Below are 20057 nucleotides of genomic sequence, written 5' to 3' on the forward strand. Positions count from 1 at the left end.
ATGATTTTCTTTCATACTGGAAGGATTGAATTTAACTTGAGTTGGGTTAATGACATTTTAAAATTCTGAAGCATTATGAGGTAGTTCTTGCTTTTAGTTTGGAATCAAGAATATTAAAATTCAAAGAAATGAGGCAGTGCTCTTCAGCCACCTCCCACCCAGATTCTAAACACTGGTGCATCAGGCTTTGCCTGGGGAGCTCACATTGTGGATTTCAAAGTGCAGGGCACATAGAAAGCTCAGGACAAAAGCTGCAGGTAAGCATAAAAAATGCTAGCAAGCATTTATGGTTTTGAAAGCGTTCAAGACAGTCTGTGTATTAAGAATGTTGTAATTGATTATAGAAGGCACTGCGGTAATGTGATTCATAAATAGGAAACCCCATTATTGTCTCCTGTGTGAAATTCCTTTGCAGACCTTCGACCAGTTTATGCAATGTAAGTTGCTCCCGACAGCTTCATACATTTCAACACAGGTGAATTCTGTAGCTGACTAATTTAGCAGGACTGCTGCAGGCCCATATTAGTGGACCCAGCACAGTAAAAGATTGTTAGGCTTTACCAAGAAGTGGAGTACCCAGCAGTTAAGACCCGTTTGCGTATCTGCTCAGCGGACAGCGCAGAAAATTCTGTTCAAGTGCATCCCACAGGTAACCTTGGGCAGTGAATGCCTTCTGTCTGAATAGGAGGGATCTGTCTCTGTAATGTTTTCTTTCAGTTTCCTTGCTTCTTAAGTTCATTGGAAGGAATAAGGAGCAGAGTCCAGAAATTACACTAATAGCTCCATTCTGGGTAGGCAACACTGGTTGTCCTTTAGTCTGCAACTGGCAATGGAGGAACCTTTACAGTTCCTACAGGCTCAAGGTAGTCTTTGATGTGCCTCAACTGTCCCAAAATGGGTCTAGCAGCTTGGAGGATATATCTATAGTTCCATTTTGGATACCTGTGCTCCAGGAAGTCATACCTAGCAAAAATGCAAACTAATTTACTCTGTACTGAATGAGGAACCTAAAACCTAACAGGATATTCCTTCAGGTCTTGTGTACCTCTTGGAGCTTTTTTTCTACTGGCTTAATATACACCTCAGTGAAGTTTTTACTTCCTTGCCATTTCTGCTGGTCTGCCATTAGACCCACCCCTTGACAATCCAGACCTCCTATCATGCAGTTTCTGGATGGCATCCTGCGCATAACACCCACCCGCCCGGGATCATAACTTACTCTGGAAAAGCTGACCATGTCACCACTGTACCAGTGATTACTGCAACCTTAATATGTTTGTATGGAAGACCACCTTTTTAATTGCAGTCACATCAGCTAAGAGAGTCTCAGAACTCTAGGCCTTAATAAACAAGGAAATGCAAGAGAGTGATTATAACTGTAGAGCTGATAGGTGCACAAAGATAAACACAAGAGCAGATAACAAATCTCATCTATAAGTAATTTCATTTTACCAACTAATAGAGACCAGTTTCTGTTTCACTTGCAGTCAAAGAATTTAAAGTACAAGGGCAAAAAAGATAAAAAAAAATGCGTTCAGTACAATAAATTATATGATCACCCAAACAACCAATCAAAAACTAAAAATATTTAAAAAATGTATAATGAGGCTTAATAGCATTCAGCATTGGATGGCATCATTTAGACTCAGAGCTGTCAGTGTTCCAAATAAAACTGTTACGTTTTTTTTTTTTTTTTTTTTGCCATCTAAAACATTTGGAAGCCTTGTTAATACTAGTAAAAGAAAACTGCAGAAAGAAGAGGATAAACCTGTTTTTACAGAGCATTAAATGTATGATGATATTGAATGTCACAAATGTGTTTCCCAGTTCCCAATTACAGAGCTTAAAATTATAGGTAGTCATACCCTCCTAAAATGTTCAGCATTTGCATAATTAATAGCCTTGTTGCTACAAATAAAGTAATTGATTAAAAATCTGTGCTTTCCACTGAAAATACTAGAGGTTTGTAGCCCACACTTACAACAGATAGTCACCCACAAAGCGTCCTATTCAGAGCAGTGGCCATACTGATGGCTTCCCACATTTATAATCTTAAAGATGATTAGTACTTCATCTGTGCTAATGCACAATTTCACCCAAGTTGGAAATGCTTCTAAAGAAACACAGGGTTCAGTACCTAGTGTCTGATAAATGTGATTTACTGGCGAAGTCAATGTTGTATAGCCTCCTTGAATTTGAGAGAGAGAGACGCACACACATACATCTATATACATATGTATTACTGTATGTAATTAAAATTTTTTGTATGCTTCACCATATAAAATTCTTAGCTTCTCCAAGTAAGTAAATCGCGTTTTCATCTCTTTTATTTTGATTTAGGTTTCAGAAATCCTGTTCTGATCCTGGATTATGGAAATGTTGAACATGATCCCACACTTTATGATCTTATTTATTTACTGCTGAATAAGTGCTTTTAATGTCTGTTATTTGTGAAGGCTTCATCTTTTTCAGCCAGTACTTAGGATGGCAACTCATTGTGTGTGGCAGTGATTTTTTGTAAAAGGTTTTCTAAATTTAGTATTATGCTCAAGTGCCATCAACCAGGTCTGTTACCTGGCCATTAAGGAAGTCTGTAGTATGCAATGATAGATACTGCCAAGATATGAGAGAGAGAATGAGACTCTGAGACACACTCGAGTCTGCTAATTGGCATATCCAAGATTTATTAAAAATCTTGGAATGATTTTACCATGTAAAATCTTTTAAACTGCCTAGCTGACAGGATACAAGATGCAATTTCATCTAAAAGCAAAAATGAAAGGCATAATACTACAGCCTAAGCTCAGACTAGTCAAAGATGTATGCTCAGACTTTTCAAAGATGTAGTTACAAATATTTGCTTTATAAAGCAATTCAAATCACTGAGATTTCTAATTGTGTTAGCCCATGGCAATGAAGGAGTGTTCAAACATTCTTGAATTCTTGTCTTATTACCAAACAAATGAAACCATGATGTTTCAGCTGTGTTATAAGAAAATCAAATGCTGTGCTTCATGCCTCTGTCCTTAGTGTATTCAGTGATGTTTTAAGTCCATTTCAGTCATCCGTTGTCAATTTGTCTTGTAATTGCAGTTAGGAAAATACATACAAAATCCATTTCAGAGATGTATGCCACCACTCACATTAAATCAATTTTCTGTTCATCATGTTCTAACATGGAGCTTTGTCTAAGCATAAAACATTTACTCAAATTCATTGTTTGGTATAATGGTTAAGGAATTTGACTTTGACACAACATACAGTGCTTGATTCCCACCTTTGGGAAGGCAATTGGTTAGGCATAGAAAAGCCTATTAAGAGGGATGTGTGTTGGCATAATAGCTACTCATATACACAAGATACAGGGTCTGATTCTTACTTTTAGACTTGTGGTGCTTGTCTTAAGTACTGAGTTCTCTAGCTGGTGTACTTTGGTAGGGGTTCAAATCTTACGGTGGTCAACTTGTGTGTGTCTGTGTGTAGTCAGAAGAGCGTAGTTGTGTATCCTACTGTTAGAAATACAGTCCCATGGAGTACAAATATTTGTATGAGTTGGAATAATGGCTAAGGTATTTACCTCATAAACGAGATACAGGGTTTAATTCTCACTAAGGGAGATTGATTATGTTTAAAATGGTCCACAAGGGCAGCTAACCTAACACTTAATGAACCTTGTATAAATAAAAAAAATAAGTCTAGATCTTAACAAGTTGATTCCTTGCATATCTGCAAGATATCCAGATAATGATGTCACATCAGTCCCCTCCAAAAAAGTATTAAATCTCTGGAGGGGGGGATAATATAATGATGCCCCCATTGTGGTACCAAAGTATTGCAGTAAACTGTCAGAACCATAACCAGAAAAAAAAAAACTTTTGTAAGAACAGTTTTAGTTGCAACACAGATTTGCAGTGTTCAGCATGATATAAATTAGTACTTTCTAACCAATATTTTAAAGGCAAAATACCCTTATAAGAGGGAATATTAGAATAGAGTGATTTACTGTCTAAGGTAAACCAAAAAACGCACCACCAGGGTTTCCGGACTCCACACAGTTTTATTTAACACAAATTGTTAAGCGCTTTCATCAACCCAAGTTGACTTCAGAACAATTACTGAAATATTCAAAACAATCTTCTGATGTACAGCAGTAATACTTTCTTCCAATTGTCCAGAATATCCAGATTGTAGGCTCATATTTTTGGTTTGCATGAAGGGTTTGGTGGTATGCACAGCATACATTCAAGGTATACTGAAGGCTGGAGAGGTACAGACAGCTACTTTAGGAATCCAAGATCGCACCACAGGTTTAAATCACCTTCTTTTTGCACCATTGCACCACTTTTTGGGTTACTGCCTAAGGTACACAGTCAACAATCTGATTCCACTGGCACTTTATTAATAAGGGCAAGAAAAACAGTATAATCCTGAATTTTTTAACTTGGAGGAGTTAAAAAGAGGTTTATGTTTTTTGTACAGAAATATTGATTCACACATGCAGTCTTTGGTAGAAACAGTGGGGTGACATTGAGGGCAATCAACAGATTTGTACACATTTTTACAAGTAGCAGAATCTGTATTCAACAATTCATGCATTGTTCTTTATATATAGTACCAGCATCGAACCAGTAAGTTACAGACATTAACATAATTCAGCAGTTCTGTGGGAGCCAAGGAAGATGCATGTAATAGACAATTCTATTTTTTTTTTTTTTTAATTATGATCTGATGTAGTCTTCTTCATTCACCCTCATGACAGGGTGTCTTATCCGGTTCAGCCCTTCCGTAGACTTGGATCTGACTCTCAAGCTCCTCCCTCATACCCACAATTCCCTGCATCTACCCAACTATCCCAGATCTCATTTGCCATTCCTGCGAGTCAGATGTGGATTCCTTCTCTCAAGCGAATAGAGTTTTTTGGCTATATTGTAAGTGCCTTTGCCAATTCTGTTTTCTTCCTCCCTCTCTTTAGTATGTGTGTGTGAGCTTTGCTCCGTTCTCCGCTCTGTTCTCTGTATAAAAAAGGATTTCTTCTTTTCTGCTAAAGTTTAGAGTTTTAAAGCTTCACCGTTTTAAAAGTTTACAGTTAGAGTTTAATCTTAGTAGTTTAAGGACTGTGTTCTGTTTTGTGCTGTACTTTTTCTTATCAGTTATTTTTGGTGGGCTTTCTTTATGTCCATCAAGCAGGTTCTCGAGTTTAAGTGCTGCACTTCTTGTGGGCACAAAGTCCCCAACCAGGATGACCACCAGGATTGCGTGTATGGCTTGGGAGCTGACCACTTAAAAGCTGAGTGTTCCATCTGTGCTGCCTTTAACCCTTGGGCTCTGGCAGATGGAACAAACTTATTCTCAGGGGCCTTCTTCCTTCCTCGGCTGAGGCTCAGAACCCCTACTTCGGCTTCATCATCTTCCCCTTCGGCTAAGGAGTCAAAGAAGAGGTCCTTCCCTGCCTTCGCTGAGGGACTATCTTTCTGTTAAGAAGCTGAAGTAGTCTATGGATCCAACTGCTTCAAATCCACAGCAGTCTGCTTCCCAATCAAATCTTACTGTCTCTTCGGATCCGGGGGAGATTATTTCCATTTCCCAGACTTCGACGTCGGCTTCTACTTTAGATCCTAGGCTTCTGGATCCAAGGACCTCAACCCAGTTTCCGGCCTTGTCCTCTAAATGCAAGCACTCCCGACCACCCTTATCAGCTTCTTCCAGGTCCTTGAGAAGCTTGTCCGAGGTGGACTTGGACTGGATAGTAAGGTTACTTAAGACCCAGATCCAGATGAGGGTAGTTCCCACTCCCTCCCCTTTCTCTTCCGTGACCTACCGGGGTCATCCTGTCTAGACTCCTTCTCCAATCTGTCCCCCGACTTTGGTGCCTAGGGATTCGGGACTACTGTACTCATCTGATTCAGTGTGGTGGAAGATTCTTTCCTTGACTCAGAGTATCCCCTTGACTATCCCCAGTCTGGCCTTGTCAGAATGGAGTTAGTCTCGGAGCCGTGGCATCGGTGTCAGGACTGGGATTGACTGTCTTTTTCAGAGCTGTCCCTTCCCTTGGGGGCTTCGGCACTAGATAGCTTGGGTCAGATCCCATCTGGAGGCTATGGATCTGGTGCAAGTCCTGTCAATTTCTTGTCGGTGGCTTCAGCAACAGGGGATTCTGATAGGGCTTTGCCTGGGCCCTTCAAGCTTTCAGGTAGTGGAGAAGGGTTTTCTCCCTGGTTGGAGATTCGACTGTACAAGTCCCTCAATCTGACCCTGTACCTCCTTCGGATCCAGGTCTCTCTGTCTCTCTCGTCCTGCCATGAGTCTTCTCATCCCAAGTGGCCTCCAAGACTTCCCTGCTCAAGAGGGATCCCCCTCTTCTGATACCTCCCCAGCATACCCTGCTGAGAAGGTTCCTTGGAAGAGGATGTATAAAAGGAGGCATGTGGACTCCATCATGGAGCCCTTAACTGAGGATACTGACTTTGATGAGAAGGAAAGATCGCCCCGATCCCCACCCCAGGATTTTCAGAGACCTCTTATAAATTGTGAAGCAGAAAGGTAGATGGTCTGTCCAACCTCCTTCCTGTGAGGAGTCTGTTCTCTTGGAGGCGTTTGGGCCGAGCCCATCTACATCCTAGTGACCCCCCCCCGGCAAATGCCCTGGTGGAATTAATATCTCACCACATGTGGAGGGAGCCAGATGTCATTGAGCCCATACCCAAGTGGCCCGATAGGTTTTTAGTCCTCCCTTCTGACAGGAAGCACTGGAGTAATGGTCCTGTAGTCGATGCTATCATGGTGGCAGCAACCACCAAGAAAGAACTGACAGAGGAGACTGCCAGTGTCCATCTGCCAAACAAAGGAGTCCAGAGCATTGGACAGAATCGGGAAGCGTGTTTATGCCTCTGCAACTTTTGTGCTGAGTAGTTGAACTATATGGCTCATTTCACTCGTCTTTAGAAGGACCTGGTCAAAGAACTGACAGTTTCCCTCTTAGAGTCCATGCCTGTGGAAGAATTTAAGAAAGTTTCTCCCAAGCTGGCCACTCTTTCATCCATCACAAGTTCTTCAATGATGTTAATCTCCCATACCATGGAAGATACCTCACGAGCAGCCAGTTCAGGACTTTCCCTAAGGAGGCATGGCTGGATAAGGCTGTGTGATTTTTGCAGAGCCCTTCAAGGCGTGATTTGTAAATGTCCCTTATGATGGTTCCTCCCTTTTGTGGGCCTTCAGTCAGAGACACCCTCACCCTCAGCGAAAAGGATGAGAAGACCCTTTCTGCTGTCGGAATCAAGTTGTCCACCCCCAGAGGTCCTTTTCCAGAAACCAGCATGGAGACAAAATATGGTTCCGCAAGTCCCAAGGGCCTTTCCAGGACCCAAGTGGAGAACCCTTCACCAGAGGCAGAGGTGGAGTGCTTGATGGTAGATGCTGCCCCAGAGGCAGAGGGGGTCTGCAGAACCAAGGCTTTATAGAACTCCCTTCTGAAAGCCCTGCCAGCACTTCTGAGGTACTGCCAGACTGTCCTCTGGTGGCAGTCGGGGGTTGGTTAGATTTGCACCCTGAGCCTGGACACAGTTAACTCAAAACCATTCAGTGCTAAGCATGATATCCAGAGGTTATTATAGTCCCTTTTCCCTTACCTCTCTGAATTCCAGAAACCTCCCAGATGATGACACCCGGTCAGTGGGAGCAGGCAGCACAGGAAATTCAACAGCTGCTGCAAAACAGAAGCATCCAGGAGGTCCCAACAGAGCAGAGAGGATTTAGAACCTACTCCCATTTCTTTTTAGTGCTGAAAAAGACAAGGGGACCTAAGACCTATTCTGGATCTCAGCAAGTTAAATGAGTACGTAAAGAAAGTGAGGTTCCGAATAGTTAGGTTCAGTCCATTCTGCCATTGTTGCACAAGGACAACTGGATGTGCTCAATAAATCTCAAGGGCGAGTACCATCACATCAAAATAGACAGATGCTCCAGGAGATTTCTGCGCTTCCTGCTGTGAGCCAATCATTACCAGTTCAGAACACTGCCCTTTGGAATCGCCACAGCCTCCCGGGTGTTCAAATGCATGGCAGTGGTAGCCATTCACCTGACGCTCAAGAGATTCCAGATGTTTCCATGTCTAGATGATTGGCTCCTTAACACCCCCACAAAGCAATGACTAATTCAGGCCAGGGACTACTAGCACATTCCCTGGGCATCAACATAAACATGAACAAGTCCAATCTGACTGGTTCAGAACAGAGTTCATAGGGTCACAGCTCAATGCAAAAGAGCAGAGAGCTTCTCTTCCCCTACACCATGTTGCCATTCTGAGAAATCAAGTCCAGCAGTTTAGTCAGTCAAGTCCCCTCCACTCGTCTGATCTTGCAGGTCTTGGGGTCATTGTTGCAGTCAGGTTCTACAGTGGACACTGCCAATCAATGGTCCATTCTCTCAACCATTGTCTCTTCACCTCAAATTAACACCCATCTGCAAATGCAACATCAGTTGTTGGATTCATTCTGACAATGTTCTCCTCGGCAGACCCTTTGTCAGCGATCCCCCATAGACATAGTGACAACAGATGCTTCCCAGCTTAGGTGGGGGGGCATTACAGTGGGAAGATGGTCCAAGGCATGTGGACTACTCCAGAGATAGGATTGCAGATCAATTGTCCTAGAGATGAGAGCTGTCCTTCTGACATTGCAAGCCTTTCAGGATGTTCTCTCTCTAAAGACTATTGTAGTACACTCTGATAGCCTGTCCGTTGTTTGGAATATCCACAAGCAAGCAGAAACTTGTTCTTGCCCCCTGTGGAGGGAGGCCATGAGAGTGTGGGAATGGGTGATCTCTTCTGACCATTTTCTGATTGCAGCACACATCCTGGGGGAAAACAGTGATCTAGCGGACAGACTCAGCAGGTCACTTCTGACTCCGCACGAGTGGTCCCTCAGGCAATCAATAGTGAACATGATCTTCAGCAATTGGGGTCAACCTTGCTACGACCTCTTTGCTCTCCCCTCAACAACAAATGCAGCAAGTTCTTCACTCTGATCCCTCCTCTGGGGGAGTCCCCAAGGGATGCTCCAGTCCTCGATTGGCCTGCAGGCCTCCTGTATGCTTACCCTCCTCTTTCTCTCATCCCCAAGTTTCTTCAGAAGGCAAGCAGGTTGAAGAGTTCAGTCATCCTCATTGTCCCCTTGCCCTCGCCAAGTGTTTCTCCCCTTCCTTTGATCTCACTTGAAGTATCCTCCCTGGATACTGGAACTCATTGGGATCTCCTCTCTCACCTGTCAGGAATCCAACACCCGAATCTTCAAACTCTGCAATTGACTGCTTGGTTTCTGCAATTCCAACCTTGATTAGGCAGTCCAGGCTTCAGTCCCCAGTCAGAAAAATTCTTCTAGCCTCGCAAAAGGCTTCCACAAAGAGGGTTTACAATAGCAAGTGGAAGAGTTTTATTTGGGCTACTAACAAGAACATTGTTCCATTCTCAACACCTGTGTCGGACGTATTGCTGTTCCTTTCTACCCTTTTTAATGAGGGTGCTAGCTTTTCCACTATTAAGCTACAGTTAGCTGTTATTTCTAATTTCCACACAGCTAGTAACGCTTGCTTCTTGTTCACATTCAGACTATATAAATCCTTCATCAAGGGCATTTTCTTATTGAGGCCCCCTGTTTTAGGGATCCTTCTCCTCCTTGCAACCTAATTCTGTTGCTGCAGGCACTCAGGGCCCCATTGAACCTGCAGCAACTTGTGGCATGAAGTTTCTATCCTAGAAAACAGTTTTCTTGGTAGTGGTCACTTCTGCTAAGAGGATTTCTTAGCTTCAAGCTCTGTCTTCTAAGCCTCCCTACATACTGTTCCATAAGGATAGTGTGTCTTTACGTACTAATCCTTCCTTCATTCCTAAAGTGGCTACAGAAAGTAATATTAATCGGTCTATTCAACTTCCCAATTTTTCCAACAAAAGGGAGTATGTTCTTCACCTTTTAGATGTTCATTGACAGCTCCATTTTTATTTGCACAGGATCAAGCAACACAGGAAGTCTGATCAGTTTTTTTATAGCTTTTTCTTTGAACAGACTTGGGTACCTTGGCAAAATGGATCTCTGATTGCATCTCCTTCTTATATTCCTCCAGGGGGTTGCAGTTACTTAAACCTCCTAGGGCACACTCTACCAGAGCCATGGGTACTTCATCAGCTTTCTGTCCAGGACCTCTATTGATGACATTTGTGCAGCAGCTACATGGTCCAATAATCACACTTTTTTGTTGCATTACAAGTTGGATGTTATCTTCAGGGGCAGAGCTTCCTTTGGCTTGATGGTGCTCCGGCATGTCCTTCCATGAGGGCCACCCAAGGTTCTTGTATCTGGAGACTTTGACTCTGTCGTGAGGGTGAATGAAGGAGGCATCAGATTAAAAAGTTATGTTTACAATAACAGCATCTGTGTTGTCTTTCTTCATTAATCCTCACTTTCCCACCCAACCATCCCCCTGGCTTTCTTCTTGAGGAGCCTGGATGTGCTCAAGACTGTTAGTCTTGTGTCTGGACCTCTTCTGCTGATCTTTTGTGTCTGTGTGGCATGACTGGATTAGGCAAACTCAATCTGAGGTAGTTGGGTGGATGCAGGAGATTGTGGGTATGAGGGTGGAGCTTGAGAGTCGGATCCAAGTCTAGTTCATTTGGTAACTGCTTTTTATTAGGTTACTTATCTTTACTTATACTTATCTTTGTCTCTGTCTCCCTCTCTTGCTCCTCCCCCCATAACCATTTTTCAAGTCAGCATGGTTATTTTCCCCTCATTTACTATTTTTTGATAGTCTTTACTATTGTTAGTAGCTTCTCCCTTACCTTGTTTAGGTAATCTTAACTACTATTGCTAGTAGTTTTTCCTTTTCCTCCAACCTTTTAAAAAAAAAAAAAAAAAAAAAGCTAACTTCTATCTTGTCCCTTCCTTATCTTATAGTCGTGTCAGAAAAACATAAGCTTGCTGGTTTCAAAAAATGCGTGCATAAAATCCCGCTCAGTGATTCTCACAACCTGTGTGTGTATTGCATAGGTCCTCTTCATCTGCAGGAGGACTGCTCTATTTGTCATTCTTTCAACCATTGTGTGTTGGTTGAAAGAAACAACAAGCTAGTCCTGAAAGGGATGCTTCCCTCTTCTTTTGAAGAGGTCATTTCTGCTCCACCAGTTAAGCTGGCTTCTAAGTCAAAGTCAGCTCATTCCAGCCCTGCTTATTCCGTGTCTGTTAGATCTGGTGATAAGGGAAAGAAAAGACCTTCTTCTATTCCATCGGAGCCGAAGACTAAGATTTCTAAACAGGCCAATAAAGACCGGTCAGGGCCATCGGCACTGACTTCTGTTAGATCAGATCCAGTATCATCGGCTACGGTGTCATTTGATAAAGATGGGCTGGATTCGTTGGTATCAGATCTAAAATAAAAGAGCTTTTAAGCCAGTGATCTCTGTCCCTCGGACCAGGTACTCTCCAAGCTATGACCCTGTACCATCCCCCCTTTTATCCAGGCTGAGATCCCCTTCTGGCTCTTTTTCTCGTTCTGCTAGGAGCCTTACCAAGGGCAACATGGAGCGCTTGGTACAGAAGATTTTGTGGGAGCAAGGTATAACTAGCCACTCTGCTCTGGGGCTTCTTGAGACTGCTACTCCCCCTCTAAATCCTCCTCCAATGTCAGAACATGTTTCGGAGTCCTCGGATCCGATGCACCATGTGCCTTTAGGCCGGATCTGAGAACATGTTCGGATCTGGCCTTGGCTCTGAGTTGTCCTGCTTTCTCAGAACTGCAGAGCTGCTGGCACCATAGTGACCCTGTCAGTCATTGAGAGCATTCAACTCCCAGGTTGTCAGAGCAGTTGATGCATCTTGGGGCTTCTGCACAGGTGAGCTTTGCTCTGGCTTCTACCAAGGATGAGCTGTCTTTGGGGCTGGAAAAGGTTTTGACTCAAAAGCATGTCTTCTAGAGTCCAGAGTCCTCTTTCACCCAGGAGCAGTCGGCCTTTGGGGCCTTGGAGAGAATGATAGCTGCCACTGCAACAAAAAGGGTACCTCCCTCTTCGGATAGTCAGTACTGTCTGGATGCCCTTTGTGCTTCTTCTGACCATGATGCTCCACTGGGACAGTAAGACCTCAAGCTCTAGGATACCCAACTGGGTCCCTCTGTCTCTACTGATACCTCCCTGGAGTTTCCCACTGAGGGAGGCTCCTCTAAAAAGACTTTGTAAGAGGAAACATCTGGATTCCACTGAGGAGTCTGCCACTGAAGACACTGACCTCGATGGAAGCCGAAGGGTCCCCACAGTCAACTCCTGAGGACAAGTCTTTTGGGGAGATTCTAGAAATACTGAAACAGAATGGTGGCTGGCAGTCCAGTAACTCTTCTGCTGAGGCATCTGTGTACCTGGTGGCTTTTGGTTATCACCCATCTTCCTCCTAGGTTACTCCGCCCATCAATGAACTCATAGATTTGATCTCTCAGTGGGTGTGGGAGACTCCAGACTCCATAGAACCTATTCCCTGGAGACCAAACAAAATAATTACAGCTCTGTCAGATAAAGCCTTTTGCACCAACGATGCTGCAGTAGATGCCATGGTGATGGCAGCACCAACCAAAAAGGAACCTTGGAGGAGAGTTCTACTACCCATTCTCCTAATAAATATTCCAGGACGATTGATAGGTTTGGGAAGCATGTTTCCTCTTCAGCGAGATTTGCCTTGCGATTGCTGAACTATCCCATTTTACAAGATTGCAAAGGGATCTGATTAAGGAGCTCACTGATACCCTGGAAGGAGCAGTAGCTGAGGAAGTGCAACAAAAGGCATCTTCTCAGCTAGCAACCCTACATTCTATAGCTAACTCTTCTATGAGGCTTATTGCTCACACGGCCGAAGGAATGAGTAGGGCATGGGTTTGGCCATCACTATGAGGAGGCATGCCTGGATGTGCCTATATGACTTTGCAGAGCCCTTTAAGTCTTTCTTTGTCAATGCCCCATTTGATGGTTCTTCTCTTTTTGGACCAAAAGTTAAGGATACCCTTTCCAGGTGTGAAAAGGAAGGTAAAACTCTGTGGTGGGCATACATTTTTCCACCCCACAAAGACCTTACTCTAAAGGGCAAAGAGGAAGCAGGAAGATGTGGTTCAAAACAATCTGATAGTTCATACCAGGATACACATGGCAATCCCCCCCCCCCGAGGCAGAGGGGGAAATAATGTAAGACGCTGCCCTTGCGGCAGAGGAGGCAGCAGAACCAGGGCTCCCGGGAACCCATTTTCAGGAGGCCCTCCCAGCTCTCCTGAAAGGAGTCCCAATTGTCCACCTCTGGATGCAATCTTGGGTCAACTATCCCTGCACTGGAGAGCCTGGCAAGCCATAACTTCTGATTTGTGGGTACAGAGGATTATATCCAGAGGCTATCACATTCTCTTAAATCAACCCTCTTCCCTTATCTACAGAATCGCAAATGTCCCACCCAGTCAGAAGGAGCAAGCAGTTATTCACATTCAAAAACTGCTAGAAAAAAGTCATCCAAAAGTTTCCCCTAGACCAGAGAGGATTCTGAACTTACTCAAGATTCTTTTTGTTCCAAAGAAGACCGAGGACTAGAGACCTATTCTGGATCTCAGCAAGCTAAACAAGTCAGTTCATTGCAGCAATTTGTGAATAGTCACAGTTCAGTTCATTCTTCCATTTTTGGAAAAGGACAATTGGATGTGCTCAGTGGATCTTCAGGACGTGTACTACCATATAAAGATGGACAGGCACTCTAGAAGATATTTACGCTTCTGGTTGGGAGCCAGTCATTTTCAATTCAGAGCCCTGTCCTTTGGTCTCATCACAGCCCCCAAGGTGTTTACCAAATGGATGGCAGTGGTTGTGGCTCACCTGAGATGACAAAGATTCTGGGTGTTTCCTTATTTGAATGACTGGCTCATCTCCACCCTGACCAGGCATCTACTATTGCATGCACATGACTCTGTTCTCCACTTTTGTGCACAATTAGAGATGGCAGTAAACTACCAAAAATCTCATCTGGAGCCTTTACAGACCTTGAAGTTCATTGGAGCAGTTTTGGACACTACTCAGATGATTGCCAAACTTCCACCATCAAGGATATTGATAATCAGATGACAAACAGGTTGCTTGGAAATCGAAAGGTGGCCGCATGTCACATTCTTCAAGCACTGGGGTGAATGGTTCCAGCTATAGTACTAGTCCCGTTAGCCAGATTCCACATGAATGTTCTTCAGTGGCTTCTGGCTGTCCAGTGGTCAATTCTTCATCAGTCCGTATTCATAGGTGTTTACTAGGCTATTGACTACAAGGGTCTTTTTAAGCTTAGCCATGCATCCATAATCTCTGATGAGTTCTGATACCCTTGATAAGTGTAAGCATGGCCCTGGGAGATGAACCATTTACAGGTTACCTGTTTGCATCAGAGACATAGGTGCCAAACCAGGGATGAATTTCCGGTTTCCCATCCAGTTGTCCAAGTTACACTTTAATTGGATTAGGGAGGAACTCTGCTTCACATGGATGGGGAGCCTGTCCCATAGAGAGGGTAGTCTCTGGGATACATATTTCTCTTCAGCAGGTCCTGTTTATATCACAGGTAAGGTTTAAGTCTTTAGAATGGGTAATTCTGGGACTGTCTGTTTTGTGGATATGCAGGAGGTCCATCAGAGTGAGGTCTGACAATGCCCTGTATGCCAGGCATCGATCTCCCCTCAAAAGCTTGTAGGAGACGGAATACAGGGATAGGGCCTTCAGGCGTCTGCATAGGACATATTACTTATGCCCTGTATTCATTTAGTGAGGAAGCTCTGTAGACGTTCCAGTTGTTGGATATGCCTAGTTAGGTACATACCAAAGGGGGCATTGTACTCAATGATAGGTCTGATGAATGTCGATTACAGTGGAATAATTAATCTGATATTGTTAATCCTCGTTCATTCTTTACGCATGGGTATAGATTCCGAGCTCGGAACCGATCCAGCCATTTTCCAAGCTCACGTCAGCTTCAAACTCTCGAGCTAAACTCTTACCCACAATCCCCATCTCCCTGTTACCTCAGATTTTGTTTGCCGCGTTGCCATTCAGTCGTGTCAAGCTACTTCTCTTGAGCTAAGTATAGTCAATTGTTTAATAGCTTTACAGATTACTTTTCTGTCAGAAAAGTTCATATTTTATTCTCTTACCCTATCGCATCTAGCGATCATAATTTCTTCAGGTTTTTCTGCTTTTTCTTTACCACTTTTACCACGAGGTATTCTCTCTTTTCCATCGTTGGTAATCCTTTTCCCTTTTTATCTCATACCTTCAGGTACTCTCTTGTACCATTGTTGGTACGTTTTCTCTTAACTAATTTGCTGTCATGGCAGATAAGAAAGGTAGTCCGGGGTTTAAGCGGTGTTCTGATTGTGGACACAAACTGCCTACTTCTGATGCACACTCTTTGTGTGTTTATTGTTTGGGAGCTGTCCATTTGTCTGTTGACCCACCCTGTACTATTTGTGAAAACTTTTCTAGTAGAACCCTGTTGGAAAGGAAAAACAAGCTGATACTGAAGGAACTTCTAAAATCTCCCTTTTCAGAGGCTATTTCTGGGTCGGAGGCCTCAACCCCTCCTAGAGCCCATAAGAAAACCTAGGATGTTCCTACTAAGGCTAAATCTTTGCCTTTGTCCCCGGCTGGGGACTCCCGCCAACCAAAACCTAAAAAGGCTAAAGTTTCGGCTCCGGAGCTCTCTGTCAGCCTCAGTGCTTTCGGTGCCTAGACCTTCGGCACCGAGGCCTTCGGCTCCATTAGTGATTTTGGCTCTGTCTTTTCCTGCAGCCTTCTGTATGTCGGCACCGAGGGGCTCCTCGGTTCAGACCATTACCACTATATTGGCATTGACCGTTCAGTCGGCACAGACCTTGACCGCGTCGGCTCCAAGATCTTCCTCAGAACCGATGCCTTTATTGTTGACTCCAGATGTGAAGTTGTTAAATCTCGCCGTTTATTCTCACTGATGGGTTCGGAGCCGATCCTCGGCTCCGACATGGCCGATAGCAAAGCTCAATGCCAGTAGCTCGAGACCAAGCCCCTTATCCCAGAATGCACTGCTGGAATTACCTCAGATCTAGTTTGCCACGGCAAGAGAGATCTCTGTGATCCAGCTAGCTCGGACCATTTGGTGAGAAATTGCAAGTTTTTTGATAAAAATTCTTCTTCTTTCTATTAGATCTTATTTATCTAAACAGTTTGTGTGTTATTGTTAAAATTATAATATAGAAATAGTAGTTTGTGGGTTAGTGCCCTGTATTGGCTTAGTTGTCTTGTGTGGGCCTTTTAGCCCTATTAAGAGTTAATAATAACAACAATTCTTCTAGTCCGGTTTCTCTCAGTGGGCCCTTTTAGCCCTGTATTTGAAATTTATAGTTTTACCTTTGTGGTAGATAGTGCTCGCTGTGGGCTTAGTTTGCTTTCCTTACTTAGTGTTGGGTCTCTTCACCCTATTTAGATTTTAGTATACTGTTATTTGTACTCTACAGGTTTGTGCTGTTTAGAGCATGTCGGATGAAAAATCTCATCCCAAATCAGGATTCAAGAAATGCCCAAATTGTGGGCAGAAAATGTCCGTCACTGACAGACACGTCCAATGTGTTTACTGTCTGGGGGCTAAACACTTCCAAGACACTAGCAGTATTTGCCATTCCTTTTCATCAAGAGTCCTCTTGGAGAGAAGGAGGAAACTCATTGACAGGGGATTACTACAACATTCCTTTTCTGAGGTGTTGGGTAGCCAGGAAGGTGCCAGTACTTCTTCCAAATCCGCCAAATCTTCTAAATCTTTGGATTCGAAAGTTGTAAAAAAAGGCAATAACTTCAGAGGGTACAGGGTCATCGGTTCCACAGCTCTCGGAACCGAGTGTGCTTTTGATTCGGAGCCAGCTACCAGTCTTGGAGCCGGTCTCTGAGGTTCCCTCTTCACCTCTGCTCCCGTCAGCACCTTTGGTGCATTCATCTAAGTCTTCGGTCAGCCTTTTGGATTTGGACATGGATCGGCTAGTGCAGAAGCTTTTACAGGCACCAGGACTTGCCAAATTGTTGTCGGCCCCTACCACGTCGGAGCCGAAGACCATTGAACCGGATTTGTCTACTCCTCCTCCGAGCCGTACTCGACCCTTGGAGCCGAAGGAACCCGAACCGATGATTGTCGAACCTTTGGAGCCGAGACCCACACCTGTCTTATCGGCTCCATCTACTTGGACGTCCTCGGTGCCGACCGAGGACTCTAGGAGCCGACGTTCTCCCATCAGGTCCAGGGAGGATAGTCGGACTGATTTGTCGGCGCCGACTCTTCCGCTCAGGGCTTCTGCTCGGATGAGCTCAGCTCCTACCTTGGGCTTGGAGCCCATGGTTTAGGTGCGGGAGGATCGGACGGTCCTTTTGGGTCCGTCTACCCCTTCTCGTCGGAGCCATGGCGCCTTTGATGCTATGAGGAGAGTCCTGTCTCCCAAGACAACGTCAGCATCAGTTCGACCTTCCCTCTCCCCTCAAGCTCCTGTATCAGCTTCTTCATCTACCGGTCCCCCTAAGCATAGAGACCCTGAGCCTCAAGTACCCTCACAGGGCGTCCCTTGCTCTTCCGAGGCCTCCCCAGATCACCTCACTGAGGAGGTGCCCAGGAAGAGACTGTGCAAGAGGAGGCACTTAGACTCCCCACAGGAGTCCTTGACATCTGACACGGACTTGGATGAGTCAGAAGGGTCCCCTCGATCCCCCTCTGAGGATATCTCCTTTGCGGAGATATTAGAGATCCTTAGTCAGAGGGGCGATTGGCAGTCCAAGTCCCCTACTAAGGACGAGTCTGTGCTCTTGAAGGCTTTTGGGTCTCAACTTTCCACTTTTTGGGTGTCTCCGCCTTATGACGAGCTCATGGAACTGATCTCTTGTAAGGCGTGGGAGTCACCGGAGGCCATGGAACCTGTCCCTCGCAAGCCAAATAAATTCATTTCTGCCCCAGTGGACAAGGCCTTTTTGACCAAAGGAGTGCCTGTTGATGCCATGGTGGTAGCTGCAGCCACCAAAAAGGAAGTGTCTGAAACATCCGCATTATTCCATCCTCCTAACAGAGATTCTAGGATCATGGATAGATATGGGAAATGCATGTTTAGTTCAGCGACTTTTTCTCTGCGATCACTGAACTACTTAACCCATTGTACGAGACTACAAAGAGATCTCCTGAAAGAGCTAGGAGATACTCTCCAGGGTACTGTAGCTGCAGGGGGTTGCCGACAAAGTCAACATACAGCTCGCTACCCTAAACTCAGTTGTGAACTCGTCCATGCGTCTCATATCTTATGCAGCTGATGGTTCGAGTAGAGCCGCAAGTTCAGGCATTGCTCTGCTAAGACAAGCCTGGATGCATCTCTGTTCTTTTGTGGAGCCCTTTAAGTCTTCTTTTATCAACACCCCATTCGATGGCTCATCACTCTTTGGGCCTAAAGTGAAGGAAACTTTAACCAGGTGTGAGCAGGACGGCAAGACCCTATCTGCCGTTGGAGTCTGTTTTTCTACCCCTACTCGGCCGTACCCCAAGGGCCCTAGCGGAGGGACAATGTGGTTCTGAAAAGCACAGGGAGCCTTTCAAGACACACGTGGAGAAACCCCCTCCAGAGGCAGAGGAGGGGGTTATAATGAAAGACGCCACCCCTGTGGCAGAGGGGGTCCGCAGCAACAGGGTGACAGGGGCCAGTTCTCTGGTCAACCCTACCAGTGCCCCTGAAAGGGGGCCCAGCTGTTTGGCTCTGGAGGCAGTCGGGGGTCGCTTGTCTTTGTACCCAGAAGCCTGGCTAAACATAACATCAGATACATGGGTACAAAGCATCATTTCCAGAGGATATTTCATACCATTCTCTTCCCCTCCCATTCCTGTAAACAGAATCCCAGATGTTCCACCCAGTCTCAGGGAACAAGCAATCGTAGAGGTCCACAAATTGCTAGAAAGAGTCATCCAACCAGTCCCAGCAGACCAAGTTGGATTCGGAACTTACTCAAGATTCTTTTTGGTACCAAAGAAAACAGGGGACTGGAGACCTATCTTGGACCTCAGCAGACTCAACCAGTTCGTAAAGAAAGAGAAGTTACGAATGGTCATGCTTCAGTCCATTCTTCCCTTCCTAGGGAAAGACAATTGGATGTGCTCCATAGATCTCAAGGACGCGTACTGTCACATAAAGATGAACAGACGCTCCAGAGATCACCTGCATTTCCGGCTGGGAACCAATCATTACCAGTTCTGAGCCCTGCCCTTTGGTCTCACTACAGCCCCCAGAGTGTTCACCAAATGCATGGCAGTAGTCACGGCTCACCTGAGGTGTCTAGGATTCCAGGTGTTTCCATACCTAGACGATTGGCTCCTCACCGCTACCACCAGGCATCAATTGACTCAGGCAACAGTACACTCTGACACTCTGCCATCAATTAGGCATTACAGTCAATTTTGAAAAGTCTGCCTTATCGCCATTGCAGCATACCGTTTTTATAGGAGCAGAGTTAGACACCTCAACCACCACTCTACGTCTTCCAATCAAAAGAGTCTCACTTCTCCGCCAACACGTCAACTCACTGGTGTCAAAGAACAAAGCTACACTAGCAGAGGTCTTGAAGGTGCTAGGTTTGATGGCGGCAGCAATCCTGGCTATACCACGCACAAGGATGCATATGCAAATTTTTCAATGGGTCCTCTCTGCTCAGTGGTCTTACCAGAAACTACTGATGCACCACAGGATTCTCATCACGAATTCTTGCAAGAGAGACCTTCGGTGGTGGTTGACGTCTCATGTCACAATCGGGAGATCCTTTGTTCTCCCCCCCCCCAGTAGCCACTGTGACCATGGACACTTCCCTGATAGGGTGGGGGGGCATTTTCAGCGAAAGACTGCCCAAGGCACATGGACAGATCAAGAGTCATATCTGCATATCAGTGTTCTGGAGTTGAGAGTGGTACTTCTGGTGTTGCAATACTTTCAGGACTCTCTTCCTCTAGGGACAATTGCAATTCAGACAG

This window comes from Protopterus annectens, chromosome 1.part1 (genome assembly GCF_019279795.1).
Source record: "Protopterus annectens isolate FY-2018-M chromosome 1.part1, PAN1.0, whole genome shotgun sequence".
NCBI lineage: Eukaryota > Metazoa > Chordata > Ceratodontiformes > Protopteridae > Protopterus > Protopterus annectens.